Below are 16,943 nucleotides of genomic sequence, written 5' to 3'. Positions count from 1 at the left end.
TGTAATACACGTGTTAAGATTCCCTAGACTCAGTATTAAAGAATCACCTGTGACCAAGTTTACAGAAATTACAAATAGATGGATGTCCAAAAAAATTAATAACACTTTGTAGAACAACTGGAAGTATTTGCACTTTTCACAAGATTCATTTTCCTAGGATAATCTGTGCTTAGCACAACCTCTGGGATTCAGGAGATTGGGAAGAACACAGTAACATCTATAATGGCAGAACACACCCATGGTGACTTTTCCAAGGTTTTCCCACAGCCCCAAACCAATCTTTCTTGCTGAGGTGTCTGGGAGCTATCCTGGGAATGCTGAGGGTCAAGCCCAGTAAAACAGAACCTGTAATCAAATTCAAAGGTTGAGAAGCAAGCCAAAGGACAGACCAAGTCTAGTGAGGGATAGAAACTGAGCAACCAGGAAAGTGGCAAAGAGCAAAGTCAGTTAGAACCTGTCAAGTTCGAGACATTTGCCACAAGCAGACTGGAAGGCACCCTGCTTTTTTATTTTTCATTAAAAAAATTTTTTCTTTTTTTTTTACTGGACCCTAACTGCATGGTATATAGACATGCTTGCCTGCTTTAAAGCCAGATACTAAAGAATTTGGACTTGATTCCATGGCAACTAGAATGCACACACAAAACATATTGAGCAGGAGAACATCAGATGAGAATTTCATAACTACAAATTTGGTTGCAAGGTATAGGCTCAATTTAAGGCCAAGGTTGATCAGCTAGAAACAATAATTTGGAAGAGAAGGAGTGAAAACCCAAATTCGGAAAATGGATATGAAAAAGAAAAAGAAGGAAAACGAAAAGAAAATTATCTTGAAAGCAGAATTGGAATGGATTGGCAACTATTTGGATATGAGGGGTTTCTGGTTAATCGATTTTTTTTTTTTTTTTTATGTTTCATAATGAAACATTTAACAATGGGGAATATACTGAGGGACACCTTTTGCCTTTTACATGTTTTGCCTACTATGGTCCTTCCTGTTTTGGGCAAAAAAAATCAAGATTCCAAATTTTATCATATTGGGCTATGACCAGGTAATGAGCATGTCCCATGAGCATAGAAATCTAGAAAGAAGAGCAATCAACAAAATATGCAATTTAATATGAACTTAGTAAAGTATTTCCTTTGTTTCCCCTTTCCCTTGCCATTACCTTTTGGCTTTGCAATTTGCTGTAACATCATGTGGGGTGCCTGATGATGAGGGCCAGGTTTCTATTCAGCTTTTTCAACATTCCCGTCTTTTGCCCATAATTCAATGGGCTCTGATTCCCAACCTCTGAAGCCCACAGATCATGCAGTTTCCTAACTGAACTCAGCTGTAGCTCTCCCAGACTCCTAGGTACACGAAGAGCCTTTGCCGATTTCTAATATTTCCAGCAAAGGAGAATATTAGGGGTTTTTTTCTTGCCATTTTGTCTCCTCAACTCTCACCATGGCTTTTTCTCTGAGAAATAGATTCACTTCCATCTACTTTTTGTAGACTTTTGGCCCCATTTGAACTGCCAAAGATTTCTCTGCTCAGTGTGCTCCATTCCTGATTCTTTTCTAACCTATATAATCCTTTACACACTTCGATTTAATCATTTCCACCCTTCTCTCACTTATGATAGTTTATCAGACATGATTTGGTTTTGAATTTGTAGTGCTGATTTAAATCAAAGAACAATCTTTGCTGTATAGGGAGTTGAAATCTAAATTCCAGGTTACTTAGGAGAGTGGCTTGGCAAGCTGGGTGTTCCTCAGGAAAGGGAGAAATGCAGTAGACCAGAGGCACCATCTGAGGTTGTACTGGTGTTTCCTCAGATGGTTATGCTGTTTGCAGGTGGCACTTTCATAAATGCACGTTCACTGTGGTGGTGTAAAATGCAGTGAGCACTAAACCCAGGCAAGTTTTCGTTCCCCTCACTTCTGAAAAGACAAGAAAATATTTTCTGTGTCTCAGAAGAGTGCTGCAGGCCCCCTAAGAATAGTTGGAGAGTGCAATCCTGGCCATCTTAGATTTCCATTTGGATTCAGTGTGACCACAGAGTATAGAAGAGAACACTTTTTGGGGGGAGGGCGGCAGGGGGAGCCACCAGCTAATTCTGCCTATCTTCACTAGGCCTTTTGAACTCTGGGATACGTCATGTCTCCTGCCTAAAAAGAAAAAAGTAAAAGACCAGCTCTTCAGACATGGATTGGACTGGACAATGGGTTGGAGAGGGATGCTGGTGAGGAGTGAGATTCTTAGATCGGGTGGACACTTGAGACTATGTTGGCATCTCCTGCCTGGAGGGGAGGTGAGAGGGTGGAGGGGGTTAGAAGCTGGCGAAATGGACACGAAAAGAGAGAGTGGAGGGAGAGAGCGGGCTGTCTCATTGGGGGAGAGTAATTGGGAGTATGTAGCAAGGTTATATAAGTTTTTGTGTGAAAGACTGACTTGATTTGTAAACTTTCACTTAAAGCACAATAAAAATTATTAAAAAATAAGTAAAACAAAGAAAGAAAAAAAAAGTAGAAAGTGGTTTAGGTTGAACTCATGATTACTCTTGGCCACGAGCAAATGAGTGACACCAAATTCCGCTCCAGCAGGAGCTAGGCAGGGCTTTAAAATGAAGAGCTTGCTTGTTCCTTTGTTCCTTTCCAAGGGTGGTGACGCGGGATTTCACGAAGAATGCTACTGGGAAGGTTTAATATCCTTAAGCCCAGGTCCTTTCCAGATCATATACTTGTGAGTATTATTTTACACAAAATTTTATGTTTCTCAGGGTTCTTTGGAAGCAGCATAGCTGCTTTTTTGTTTGTGTTTATTTTTGCTTTTGAAACTTTGGAGCAAAGAGATGTGCAGGCATCTTTTGATTTGGCCCTATTGTCTGCAGCAAGGATGATTTTATTCATTTTTTTACTTGGGAAGTATGAGGGAAGCTATTCCACAGTTTTCTCTGAATTTTCTTCCCTCCCTTCCCCATATAGAATGTTCTGTTTCTGGGCCTATGTTCTTTTGTTACTTTATATATACAGATCACTTTTATCGTCTATCATGTTATTGTTATCTGTTTATATAGAAAAGCTTAACTACTGCTTCATGTAGCATGGGTTTATAACCATAAATTGCAGTGTGCTAAATAATAACAGCAAAAATATTTTTCTTCATGTCCAAAGTTAAGAATCAGGGTCTGTCTATTCAAATTTGACTATAGAAAGATGGTGTCTGCCTCATTATCAAGATACATATAACTTTAAGTGCATTTCTGTCCATTTTGCAAAGTGAAGTATGCTATAATTGTTATCTGTTCCATAACACAGAATTGGGATTTATTAAAGAATCTGTATCATAAATAACAATAATTTAACCTGAAGAGCACTAGACATAGTGGAAATACCTGAATCCAAATTCCAACTCTCTTATTTTGCAACTTTGTAAATGTGTATGAGTCTTTGAGTCTTAGTTTTTTCACACTTAGAAGGATTCAGAAATAGAAACTGACACATAGGGTTAATACAAGGATCAAATACGCATTTATATGAAAGTCCTTTTAATCTATAAAATATTATGTAAATATTTGTTGTTAGAAATGTCCTACAAAAAATCTCTAGTTTTTTATCTTCTGTGATATGCAAAGAAAAGTTTATTTTTGAGGAGAGTGTATCTTCTGAAAATAACCTGTCTTTTCTCAAAAAGAAAAATATATAAAAAAATTCAGATTTACAAAGGGAATGTCAACTTTGTAAAAAATATTTGGTAATGCTACAGTTCAATGGTTTACGTAGTCTAGCTGTAGATTACTACTCAATTCCACATCTAGTAATACTTTTAGAAAACTGGAAGGTGTGTTTGTTAGTATGTTTTTGAATGTTTGTTTTTTAAAATGTGATTTTCTCTACTAAGGTATTACAAATTTAATTGATTTAATTGGATCACAAAATGTCTTTTGTTAAAAATAAAATTTCTGCAAGCTTGAATTGTGTACAAACTCATGAGCTTTATTTGCAATTCATGAATTGAGGGCATCTGGTCCGGAAGTCAGAAAAGAGCTCCAAAGCAGTACAAAGCAGAAGATTTTTTATGGACACTGATACCAGGAACAAGGAAGCTACGCTGGGCAAATTTCAGATTGGCTGGAGGGCATTTTCTTTCCTTATTTGTGTTAAGGTGAAATTTTGAACTAGATTCAACTGAGCAGGAAAGACCTAATTGGCTAGCAAAGATTCCTATTTTTGAGTGAGTCAATTGATTGACTTGGGTTTCCACTCCCAGCAAGATCAGGCATTTATAGGACATGCGAACTAGCTAGGTTTCAGTTTGCTGACTCGGGGCTTAGCTTAAGTGACTGTCTTGGGCCTAGTAGAGTCAAGTTAACACTTTCTTTTAAAAAACTGTGGTGATTATTTTAGGTACCTAATTCAAACATTGATTTCATGTTTGAAAACGTGTTTCAAACCCAGGAAAATGCTATTACCAAATTAAAATCAGAAGGTATCATGACTAAGACTTTCCTTAGGCACTCTTGGCTGGAAAATGGATTTGGTCAATGTATACATGCACATAGTAATTTTAGTTTATTTTAAATACCATGGTTAAATTTGCACAGTATATTTTACCCCTAAGTTCTAACCAAAATTTCTTAAGTTCTAACCAAAAGAAATGCTACTTGTTTTTAATATTTGGTGTTATAAACATACAACCTAAGTAGAATTTTTTCTTCAACTGCCTTGTTTTATCCATGGCACTGTTGTGTGGAGAGTGTTCATTTTGTCGATTCAGTCTAAATGATGTCACTCTCTCTCAGCCTGCTTGACCTGTGGTGATGTGCTATCTTTTTTGTGCTTTCTGTGCTCAGCAAGAAAGTGAAGAGCAACCACTGATTGCTATTATTCAGTTTGTAAAATGCGCTGCATTTTTTTCAGTTGGGGACCAAATTGCGAGGAACACTATGACCTTCAGGGAAGGTTGGGCACAGAGTGTGGTGCTACCAATAGAACAAAATGTCGCCCAATTTAAGGTCTTAAGAGACGGTCCCATGCTGCCCTGGCAAGCTGATTACCTCGTTCTGAGATGACCAACACCCTTCTGATTCCTACACCCACCGACTTTCTCAGTCTTTATTGTGACCTCTATGGGATATATATGGCCCTGTGGAATACCCTCTTTTTTATATACTATTTTATCAATATTCTTGCCATGTATATGATTTCAACATTTGTCTAAGAAAAAACTTACAAATCAATTTCCAGGCAATTCTTCCCTGGTCTTCAGTTCCACTTGTTTCTTTTACTTGTCTCTTCATCAAATCACATCCCACTGGCATAAAAATAGATACGTATTCCTACCTTTCTCACAGAAATGACAGCTCCTTTCTTCATTTCCTAGTTTCTATAGATAGTATCACCTTTCTCCCAGTCAGCAAGACTCAAAAGCTTGTACCTGTATCTCATCTAGATGCCAGGTAGATTCTCAGTCATATCTTTCCTATCTCCTCTCTTCCTTCATTTGTAATGTTCCTGTCTGAATTATTGAAATTTCCTGTTTGAGGGCATTTTCCTTTTACCAACACATTGCTATCAAAATGATCTTCCAAAGTGCATAGGGTCACTTGTTAGTCTTTAACTAAAAAAATGTAAGGATTCTTCATTGCCTTTTGAATTAATCAAAATTTATGTTGACATTCAAGGCCTCTATTCTCTAATTTTCAACTAGCTTTACTTTGGTTTACCTCCCACTGTGGCCCTAAAGATATTCTATGCTCCAATGAAAGTCACCTGCTATTTGGTGGATATGCTTTATACTTTCCGTTCCTCATCTCTGTTCGTATGTGCTTCCTATCCTCTCCACCTAATGTAGTCCTATTCATCTCCCATGACACAGTCCCTATGAAACTTTCCTAACGCCTTTTAGTTTTCCCCTCTTCAAAACTCCTGTGGGTTGTCTTCGAGACTCTTTCATGGTGCCCTCGCTATGCTCTTATCTTAAAGGTATAGGTGCATGAGTCTTATCAACTGTATTAGACAGTAAGTCCTTGGATGATCAGAATTGTTAGGCTCATTTATCATCTCCTATAGTTCCCAACACAATCATGTGCTCTGGACATGATTACATTAATTCAGCCATTCCTTAGAGCATTGGTTAAGCGCTCAGCTGCTAACCAAAAGGTCAGCTGTTCGGATCCAACAACCACTCTGGGGGTGACAGATGCGGCAGCCTGCTGCTTGGAAACCCTATGGGGCAGTTCTACTTTGTCCTATAGGGTCACTCCGAGTTTGTTTTTGTTTGTTTGGTTGTGCTTCTTAATTTTCTGCTGTGAAATAAGGCCTTTCCTATGACTGCTGGTAAATATTTGTTTTCTTTGGGGATTTCATTTTACTTATATATATATATAAAATTGGATATATATAAAACAGCTCCTTGTTTTTTAACCACAGGAACAGTATTCTAGGTGTTCGTGGTAGGAAGGAGTGGGATCCTAAAAAGAAACGGAGACAGAGAGGGTGGAACTCAAGGCATCCTGGAGACATAAAATTGGAATGTGGTGGGGAATCATGATCAGTTTAGGCTTCGAAACCAAAGACAAGTCCCCTGTTCCTGCTGCCTCGTTCCCGACAACAGGCAAGAAGGTCTCAGGTAAAGTATTGCTGATTAAGACCACTAGGTTACTTTTGAGGTTAAACCTGAATATGAGTTTAAACCTGGATAGTGAGGAAAGTGAGCCTCATCCAAGTGGATGTTAAGCATTAACTACCTGGTAAATCTGCTTCAATCTGAGTTGGACAGAGAGTTAGAGGTGGAGAGTCAGACTCTCCATACAGATGTTCCTAACATAATCTTTAATAACATCAGCTGCTTTTTTAATCGATCCTCTTCTACGTGCCAAGTTCTCATCTGCAGTAGGCATTTCAGATGTAGTAACTGATTTAACCTTTGTAATTTGCTGTGAAATTAGCATTGCTTCACCATTTCATAGATGACGAGCCTGAATCTTAGGGAGATTAAGAAATTAATGCGGTATGGCTTTGAGGTCCTGGGAAACACCTTCAGAGAGATAATCCTAAACCATTTCAAGTGGATTCAGAAATGAGTGCCCTTTGCTCAGCCCTGAAAAGTAGACTTATTACAAATAGAAATAGCTCTATTGACAGCCACAAATCAAAAGATAACCACAAATCAAAATATAGTCACCAAATACTGAGAGCCACAAATCGAAAGAGCATCTCTAAGTACAAACAGTGCTTGTAGCTGTTCTTTCGGTCTTGCTGTCAATTGCCATTTTCAAAGACAAAAAGCAACAGTATTCTTAAATGCTTTGGAGTGAGAGTCTTTGATATTTTTACAGCAGAAAGCCTGGATCAAGGTCAATTTTTGGTCTGAAGCCCCAGTTTTGCTGATAGTGGGGCAGGGTTTTCAGACAGGGACACACAGGGAGACAAAGAATATCTGAGATGAAGATATTTTGTAATGATTAAGTTTTTGGCTGCTAACCGAAAAGTTGGCAGTTTGGGTCCACCCAGAGGCACCTCAGAAGAAAGTCCTAGTAATTTATTTCCAAAAAACTAGCCATTGAAAACTCTAAGAAGCACAGTTCTGTCCTGACACACATGGGGCCGCCACGCGTCAAGGTCAGCACAGCCGCAACTGAGTCTCTTGGTTATTGCTTCATGTGGAACGTATCTAAAACTCAAAGAAGAAAAATTATATTTTTCAAATTTTTGAGTTGAATTGAGGAGTATAAAGCTTCTAGATAATATAATATTTTTCTCTTCTACAAGCACAAAAATCTGGGTGATTGTGAAAATTTAATTGATATATGTTATGCAGATAAATTTTAGCAGCTTCTATGTGCAAGCAATGAAATTTTTAACGTCTTTTACTGAAAGGTTTCAAAATGCAGTTGACCAAAATATTTTTCTGGAATATAATCCAATTATCTTTTATTATTTGTAAAACAAATGGTAGGAAACTAGATGCAAAGCCAGAAAATCATTTTATTTCCATGAAAGCATAAATTCTTTATTATTAAGCAACTAAAAAATTGTTTTTTACGTTTAATGATTGTTATAAAACTGGATTGAGTAAACTGCTTATTGTTTCATGTTTTTTGTGTGCGAAGGGTTTCATGAAGAATAGTTACGTCCCACTGTAAGAAGACGTGATCAGGTATGTTTACGTCTTTGAACTGTAAAATGTTTCAGCAACACCACAGTCAGTATAACCGCCACTGTATCAGTTAAATGCCTGAGCTTCCATTTTCAGAATTTCAGCAAAAATATTTTTCACCATGGCTTAATTTAAATTTCTATCCTTAATTTTTGCTTTACAATAGCATTTTTTGTTTCTGGCTTATTATTAGAGACTTCAGTCTGAAGAATTATTGACTCTATATTCAAAGGGTTAAATGGAAATCTATTTCTTTCTAGTAAACTCTCTCTTTTCTCAGTGTTGTTTTCTCAGAACATTACCATTTCCCTGAGTTCCCTTTCTCACCCATCTACACTCAGAGGAGGCCCAGTGGCCTCCCTCTTGACAGAGGCCTGGACCATTTTGTGCTCTTGTGAATATGCTGCATCACTTTTTTCCCCTTCACTCCTTCAGTACTTTCTCATTTGATTGGTCCCATCTCATTTACCCCCTTCTTGCACTTTGAACAATCCCTTCATGCTCCCACTCTCATAACCTCCCAATTTTCCCTTCGTGGAGTCCTTTCCCTTCCTCTACAAAGACCCCAGCCTTTAGGTTCCTAAAACAAGTCTTCTCTGGCTTCACATTCCTCTCGAGCTCCTGCTCTCTTCTACCTCTACCCATTTTTTCATACCAAGGTTCTTAAAAAATAAGTCTTTCATTTGCTGCTGTTATTTTCTCATTCCACACATAACCCTCAACTGCCTCAGCCATCCTTTGCTGGAAACTAGAGAGAGACAATGACTCCTTATAATATTTAGCAAACCCAAGCAAAGGTGACTGAAAAAAAACAGTTACCATGGAGTTCACTCCGACTCGTGGTGACCCCATTTGTGTCAGAGTAGAAATGTTCTCCACTGGGTTTTCAGTGGCTGATTTTTTGGATGAAAATTGCCAGGCCTTTCTTTCGAGGCATCCCTGGGTGGACTGAAGCCATCAACCTCTAGGCTAGCAGTTGAGTAAGTTAACTGTTTGCATCACTCAGGGACTCCAGGAATCTAGAAATGTCCAAATTCAGCTCTTGCTCATTTCTACCTCCCTTTACCTGGGAGGTCAAGGACAAAGCAAGGCACTTTACACTTGGCGTTTTGGATCCAATATCTAACGCAAAATTCCAGAAAGCTACAAAAGACTTTAGATATCTATCTTCACCGCCATTTTTCTCCATCTGCTTTGCTGGCACTGCTTTTCTATCCTATGTTAGTATTTAATGTATTAAATGTTAGTATTTCTTAAAAGTTCTAAACCTGAGTCTTTCCTCAGTTGTGGCTTGGTGATCTTTTTCCCCATGGTGAGCTCATCCAGTCCAGCTTCTTGAATTCTTTAAATGCCGATGTGCCCCGTATTTATCTCTATACCTTAGAGTTCTGAATGACAAATATCTACAAATGTATATAAATAAAATATAATTACATATATGTAATTAATTTGAGTGTAGAGAAATTTCTCCCATTTTCACAAATCTTTCTGATCCCTCAAAGGCAAGTCTGTACGTTCTTTGCTATGAGAATTTACCATTAATGATCAAAGGAAACAAAAAAGAGGTCACAGAAGGAAGAAACCATGGAAAAGTTACAAAATTCCCAAATTCTTAGATGATTGCCTGGTCTCTGGTTCACATTGGAATCCCTGTGGGAACATTTCATAAATCCCAACCCATTGCCATCTAGTCGGTCCTGACTCATAGTGACCCTATAGGACAGAGTAGAACTGCCCCATTGAGTTTCTAAGGAGCGCCTGGTGAATTCGAACTGCGGAACATTTGGTTAGCAGCCATGGCACTTAACCACTACGACACCAGGTTTTCCACTTTCATAAATCAGGTGACCATATATGTATGTATGTATGCAACTGCCTTTTTCTGGAGTCACTATTATTTTCCATTGGTTTCATTTTTCTATTAGTGTGCCAGTATTGTGGTGTTTAGTTTTAACTGATCTGTGTCTTTATAGTTAAATTATTTATTTAAGGTGTTTAGTTGGATCTTTTTAATATTTTCCACTGTAGTAATTTTTTGTTTTGATAGGAGTGTTTAGTCTATTTACATTTAAATCAATTAATGATACAGTTGATTTAATTCTATTATCTTGCTATTTGCTTTCTACTTGCCCCATCTGTTCTTTATTTAATGTTCTTTTTTTCCCCCTTCCCTGACCTCTTTTGGAGTAATCAAGTATTTTTATTATTGTATTTTTTTCCCTCTTCCATTAGCTTTTTGGTTCTATATTCTTGTAGTTTTTAATGGTTATCCTCAGTACTACATTTGAATATGCATTTTTGGCTTATCACATCGTACCTTAAGTAAATATTTTTACTGCTCCCTGAACAATGCAAGAAATTTATAAGAGTTTGACTCCATTTTTCCTTTCTTCCCACCAAACTGGGACAATTTTGAGAGTGAGAAAGGATACTATTAATAATTATATTGGGAGAATTGGCATAAACTGGGATTCCATTGGGTCGTTGAGGACATATGCCGACCTAAGTTATGTAGACCTTTTCTTTCTGGAACGTTCACTTTCAAAACTGAACAAAGGGGCATACGGTAGTGATTAAGGAGAAAGCGCTGGGAGTCACAGAGCATAAGTTCAATTCTTGATCTACCACCACCTATCTGTCTCATTTTTGTCTAATTAATCAAACGGTGCCTAAATGTCTTAACGTGTACAACAGGGATAAAGATACGATCAAATTAGATCAAACTCATAAGAATGGTATGAGGAATTAAACACATAAATGCTGGAAGGGCACAGGCGGCTGCCTGGCATATCATAGCTACTTAACTTATTGTTTCTTATATATTTTTCATAAACAAATGCTCGCCTTACCTCAAATTTATGCTTTGCATTTTAAGACCCCCTAGATGTTCGAAGATTGGAGGGTACCATCCCAGCAGCTCTCCAGGAATCGTCCATTTTGCCTTCACTCAGTCTGTCCCAACAAATATTTCTAATGAGTATCCAGCCTGTCACCCCGCTGCTTACACATCTTTGCAGCTTGGCTATCACCCAAGAATAAATTCTAAACTTATTATCATGGCAAAGAATTTCACAAGTTCTTTCCTGTGACTCCCACAATGCACCTTTCATTCTAGCAGACTGAACTGCTTGCTACTGTTTGTTCCATAAAATCAGCCCCTGGGCTTTTGCTGCAATTGCTTGGAGAACAGTTATTCCTCTTTCCTGACTCATCTCATCTTTATTACTTAGGTTTCTCTGATCCTTCACAAAAGCGTTAAGGTCTGAAAGTGAGTTAAAAGAGTATTTTGAGAGTTAAACTAATAGTTGAGACCAACAGACTGAAGGTACTCTAGAGATAACATTTCTCCAACTGGAAGTAGGAAGAACTATAACAGTGGTTCTCACACCCAGAGGGGTGTTTTAATATTTGGGGTGGAAGAGGTGAGGGGTATTTTTTGATTGTAGCAATGATTGAAGGTATAGTCACTTCTGTTATAATGCTTGTTTTTGAAACGATGAAATTGTCTCAAAGCAACTGATATATTAAAGAATGCTTTGGACGTAAGTCAAATTTTATCTTTGCTTTTGCAAGATTTCATCTCTAAGACCTTCAAAGGTGGCTGCAGAAACTGCACCAGCTGAACCTAGATGAGTGGGAAAACACAAAATGACACACACACACTTCAAATGTCTACCACCTACCTCAGTTTACTGTACATGTTATCCTACAAGATTGTTTTGCTATTCTATTTTCATATGTGAACTTTGTTATATAAAGAGCCACTCATTCAATGCCCCAAATCTGTTCAAGCGTCTTGATTCAAAATACTGAAGTTGCAAAAAGAAAGCGCTTTCTGTATACGAAGACCTTAAACGAAATCAACAAATACTTTTTGTTGTTGTTTGTTTTTTATAATTCATGTTATGGTAATTGTTGTTGTTGAGACTCTACACAGCAGAACATACACCAGTTCAACAATTTCTGCATGTACAATTCAGCAACATTGATTATATTCTTCGAATTGTGCAACCATTCTTATTCTCCTTTTCTGAGTTGTTTCTCCCCTATTGACATAAACTTACTATCCCTTAAGTTTCCTATCTAATTTTTCCAGCTGCTGTTGTCAATTTGATCCCATACAGATAGATCATAAAAGAGCTCAGTGGCTAAGGCAGACATTCTTACTAGTTAAGCTAAACTATTATTTGGTTTTGGGAAGCCTTCAGGGGATATTCTTGGTTTAATGTTTAAGGTTTAAAGATTATCTCAGGGCAACACTTTCAGGGGTTTATCCAGCCTCCATGGCTCCAGAAAATCTGGATTCCAAATACTTTTAATGCTCTTTTTTGGTGGCTACTAGTGTCTGGCTTAGTGGTTCAAACATCACTATAATTTCCAAAGTCTTCAGCTGCCAGATGAAACCACCAGGGTAGGTAAGAAAGCTGCAAATAATTTCCAGCAATAACATTGAAGTTAATTGAAGAAGAAGGTAATATTTGGATTGAGTTTTCAATTTTGATGAAATAGGCATCTATTATAAACACATGCCCTGAGGGACCTACATCTCCAAGGCAGAAACACTTGTCTCAGGATTTAAGGCTGGAAAAAAGGTCACCGAAAGTTCAAGAAGCCATGCCTATCCACATCCGGTGTTACAACTTTCCACTGATTCCAGATAACCCTCTTTCCTCCACTTCACAGTGACTTACAGGCTACAGCCTTTCCAAAGTGGACTTTCACAAGCAAACTCTGGTTCTTTTACAAGGTAAAGTGCTATATTTACTCTAGTATTTATGCATTGTTTCTTTAAAAATTTAATATTCATAAAACTGTGCTGCTACTTTTATTAGTGTGGTAGTTAATGCTATGTGGCAGCTCGGCTAGACTGATTCTCAGTGGTTTGGCAGATACTATGTAATCATCTTCCATTTTGTGATCTGAATTGAGTAGCCGATCAGTTGAAAGAGGGCTTTCCTTGGCGGGGGGGGTGGCCTGCTTCCAGTATGTAAATGGATGTTCTGGCAAATCTCTCTCTCTCTCTCTCTCTCTCGACTGCATGGTTTTCATTGCCTAACCTCGAGTTTTGGGGACATGAGTCAGCAGAAACCTTCAGCCTACCACCTGAGTGGCAGATTTTGGTTTGGTCAGCCTCTGCAACCACATGAGCCAATAGATGCCTTCAACCTTCTGCCTGATGCATGGATTTGGGACTTGCCAGGCCCCCCAATTGAGTAAGTCTTTGGGACTTGCCAGGCCCCCCAATTGAGTAAGTCTTTGGGACTTGCCAGGCCCCCCAGTTGAGTAAGTCATTTCCATAAAGTAAATCTTTCTCTATATATTTATATATAAATTTTGCTGGTTTTGCTACTCTAGAGAGCCTAGACTAGGACAATTGATTTCCTTTTTTTTTTCTTAATGTATAACGGATGCATTTAAGAGTTGTGCTTCTAATCTAATTTTCTCTGTAAGTCCTATGGCTTTTATTCTACAAATTTGAATAGTAGGGAGGTTTTTAGAAGTACGTAGCCCCACCTTCCATGCAGAAGACCTAGTTCAATTCCGGCCAATGTACCTCTTGCACAGCCACCACTCATCTGTCGGTGGAGGCTTGTGTTGCTGTGATGCTGAACAGGTTTCAGAGGAGCTTCCAAACTAAGACAAACTAGGAATGAAGGCCTCGTGGTCTACTTTTGAAATCAACCAATAAAAACCCCGTGGATTACAAAGGTTTGATTTGCAACCGATCATGGGGATGGCGTGACCAGGTGGCTTTGTTCTTTGTGCATGGGATCTCCATGAGCGTGGGGGGTGATTGGATGATAGCCAACAAGAGCAACATATGAAGTTATAGCAGAACTGGCTGTATAGTGACTATACTGCTGGTGTAGTGGGCAGGTGCTAGCGATGCTAGTCACCTGCAATGTGTGGGACAAAACAAATAATTTTATTGTCTTGGAGGTAACTTGCCAGTGTCCCTATAAGCATAAATGTAGATGGAAACCTGTTTATAATTAGGTGAGCCTAGAGCCCAACTCAATATAACAAAGAAACTCAAAGTATTTTTAAACATTTTAATTTTAAATAAATTCTGAATTTTCCAAGAATGCCATTACCATGTAAATTGAGAGAGGATTGCATTTTTTTCCTCAAGAATTGCTCACCTCATCACTGAGAGAAAGAAAGCCCCTAGTCATAAGGCCACTTACAATATTTGAGTTGCCAAAAAAGAAAGAAAGAAAACCACGAAAACAAAGCCCTCAGCATCGGTCTACGTTTGTGTAATAGCCCAGTAATTCTCCCACTCATGCAAACGTCTGACTACTTCGTTATCTCTCTAGAGTAGTGCTGCCTGAGAATTTATATATTGAAATATACATCATAAAATCCAAATCCTTATAGCAAAAAGCTGGAAGCAACCAAGATGTCCGTCAACGGATGAATGGGTAAATAAATTGTGGTATATTCACACAATGGAATACTATGCATCGATAAAGAACAGTGACCAATCTGTCAAACATTTCATAACATGGAGGAACCTGGAAGGCATTATGCTGAGCGAAATGAGTCAGAGGCAAAAGGACAAATATTGTATAAGACCACTATTATAAGATCTTGAGAAATAGTATAAACTGAGAAGAACACATACTTTTGTGGTTACGAGGGGGGGAGGGAGGGAGGGAGGGAGAGGGTTTTTTACTGATTAATTAGCTGAAAAGAACTGCCTTAGGTGAAGGGAAGGACAACACTCAATACATGGAAGGTCAGCTCAACTGGACTGGACCAAAAGCAAAGAAGCTTCCGGGATAAACTGAATACTTCAAAGGTCAGCGGAGCAAGGGCAGGGGTTTGGGAACCATGGTTTAAGGGGACTTCTAAGTCAATTGGCAAAATAATTCTATTATGAAAACATTCTGCATCCCACTTTGAAATGTGGCATCTGGGGTCTTAAAAGCTAACAAGCAGCCATCTAAGATGCATCAACTGGTCTCAACCCACCTGGATCAAAGGAGAATGAAGAACACCAAGGTCACACGACAACTAAGAGCCCAAGAGACAGAGATGGCCACATGAACCAGAGACCTACATTATCCTGAGACCAGAAGAACTAGTTGGTGCCCGGCCATAACCGATGACTGCCCTGACAGGGAGCACAATAGAGAACCCCTGAGGGAGCAGGAGATAAGTGGGATGCAGACCCCAAATTCTCATAAAAAGACCATACTTAATGGTCTGGATGTGACTAGAGGAAGCCCGGCGGTCATGGTCCCCAAACCTTCTGTTGGCACAGGATGAGAACCGTCCCCGAAGACAATTCGTCAGAAATGAAAGGGACTGGACAGTGGGTGGGAGAGAGATGCTGATGAAGAGTGAGCTAATAATATCAGGTGGACACTTGAGACTGTGTTGGCATCTCCTGTCTGGAGGGGGGATGGGAGGATAGAGAGAGTTGGAGGCTGCCAAAGTTTTCACGAAAGGAGAGACTGGAAGGGCTGACTCATTAGGGGGAGAGCAAGTGGGAGTAAGGAGTAAGATGTATATAAACTTACATGTGACAGTCTGACTTGATTTGTAAACGTTCACTTGAAGCTCAATAAAAGTTAATAAAAAAAAAATCCAAATCCTTTAATAGATTTAGGATATAATATTGACTTAAAAATATGCGTGAACTTGGGCTTTGTTTTCTATGCATTTCATGATAATAAAGGGGGTATTACAAAATATTTGTTATAAAAATGACAAGTCTGATGAGGTAAAAAACTACTGAACTAGCACTTGACTGTAACCTTAAGGAGAGTGTTAGCATAGTTTTAGAGAGATTCTCTCAAGCTGAGGGTGGTCGGCATCTTTGAGGGAGACAAAGCGCGTATCTCAGCAGACCTCAGACAGTGTGCAGTCTCAGCACTGATGAATGGAGAAGCTCCTTGACAAGCCTGGGCAAAGTCTGGCTTTCTTCTGCTGTGCTGCATACGGGATGCACCAGACCAAGTCTGATCCCTCCACAGGATCAAATCAGAGGACTGAGTCCCTCTGCACAGATTCCACAATCAGACTTACAACGGTCCGCTAACTTGACCTCCAATATGGTATTTCAGCGGGGAAAAAGCATGATAATCAGAATGTAAATATCTTATTTTCTAGGCAATTGAAATATTCAATATCAAATAAAAATTAGTATTCTGACTTAAACTTTTAGTCCTTGAGAGTTTAGCTAGCAAAAGTCGGCACCCCCAAATTTAATAATTCAGAGACAGTGCCATGATCAAGTAACTAATTCTAGATTCTTCTCAGGCCAGCCCTGGAACTTGACAAATCCATCATTGTCAGAACATCTGTGATCACTCTTGTTTGAACGTGCTTTGGCAGCTCTCCTAGCTTAATGCTCTCTGTCCAATCTTCCACAGCACTTATCTTCTATGAAGGCATTTAGTTCTGTTATTATCATGTTTTTATTCTTCTGCTATTTCCATTTTTCTGTCTCTCCTCAATGCCTAGCACATATCTCTGGCACACATTAGACAATCAATAATTTTTAAATGAATTTACAATTTCTTTTAATGGCCAGTATTCTTATCAAACCTAGGAGTGAGTCCATTAGCTTTGAGTCTTCTATGCAATATAATTCCTCTAGTTTTATTTTATTTTTTAACATTAAAAAAAAAAACAAAAAACCCACTGCTGTTGAGTTGATTCCTGCTCATAGCGTCCCTATAGGGCAGAGTAGAACTGCCCCATAGGGTTTCCAAGGAGTGGCTGGTGGATTTGAATAGCCAACCTTTTGGTTAACAGACGAGCTGTTAACTACTGTGCTACCAGG

The 16,943-nt window shown here is 38.7% G+C and overlaps 1 long non-coding RNA gene across 1 annotated transcript; it reads left to right on the top strand.

The window, feature by feature from the left end:
• The first annotated feature begins 2,653 nt into the window (after positions 1–2,653).
• Positions 2,654–12,916, top strand: LOC126058747 (uncharacterized). The gene is made up of 4 exons (XR_007513277.1): positions 2,654–2,728; positions 6,418–6,616; positions 8,100–8,146; positions 12,830–12,916. It is a non-coding gene; the product is annotated as an uncharacterized LOC126058747 (long non-coding RNA).
• The last annotated feature ends 4,027 nt before the right edge of the window (positions 12,917–16,943 follow it).

This window comes from Elephas maximus, chromosome 15, assembly GCF_024166365.1.
Source record: "Elephas maximus indicus isolate mEleMax1 chromosome 15, mEleMax1 primary haplotype, whole genome shotgun sequence".
Taxonomy (NCBI): Eukaryota; Metazoa; Chordata; class Mammalia; order Proboscidea; family Elephantidae; genus Elephas; species Elephas maximus.
This window is presented reverse-complemented; position numbering and strand designations above follow the sequence as displayed.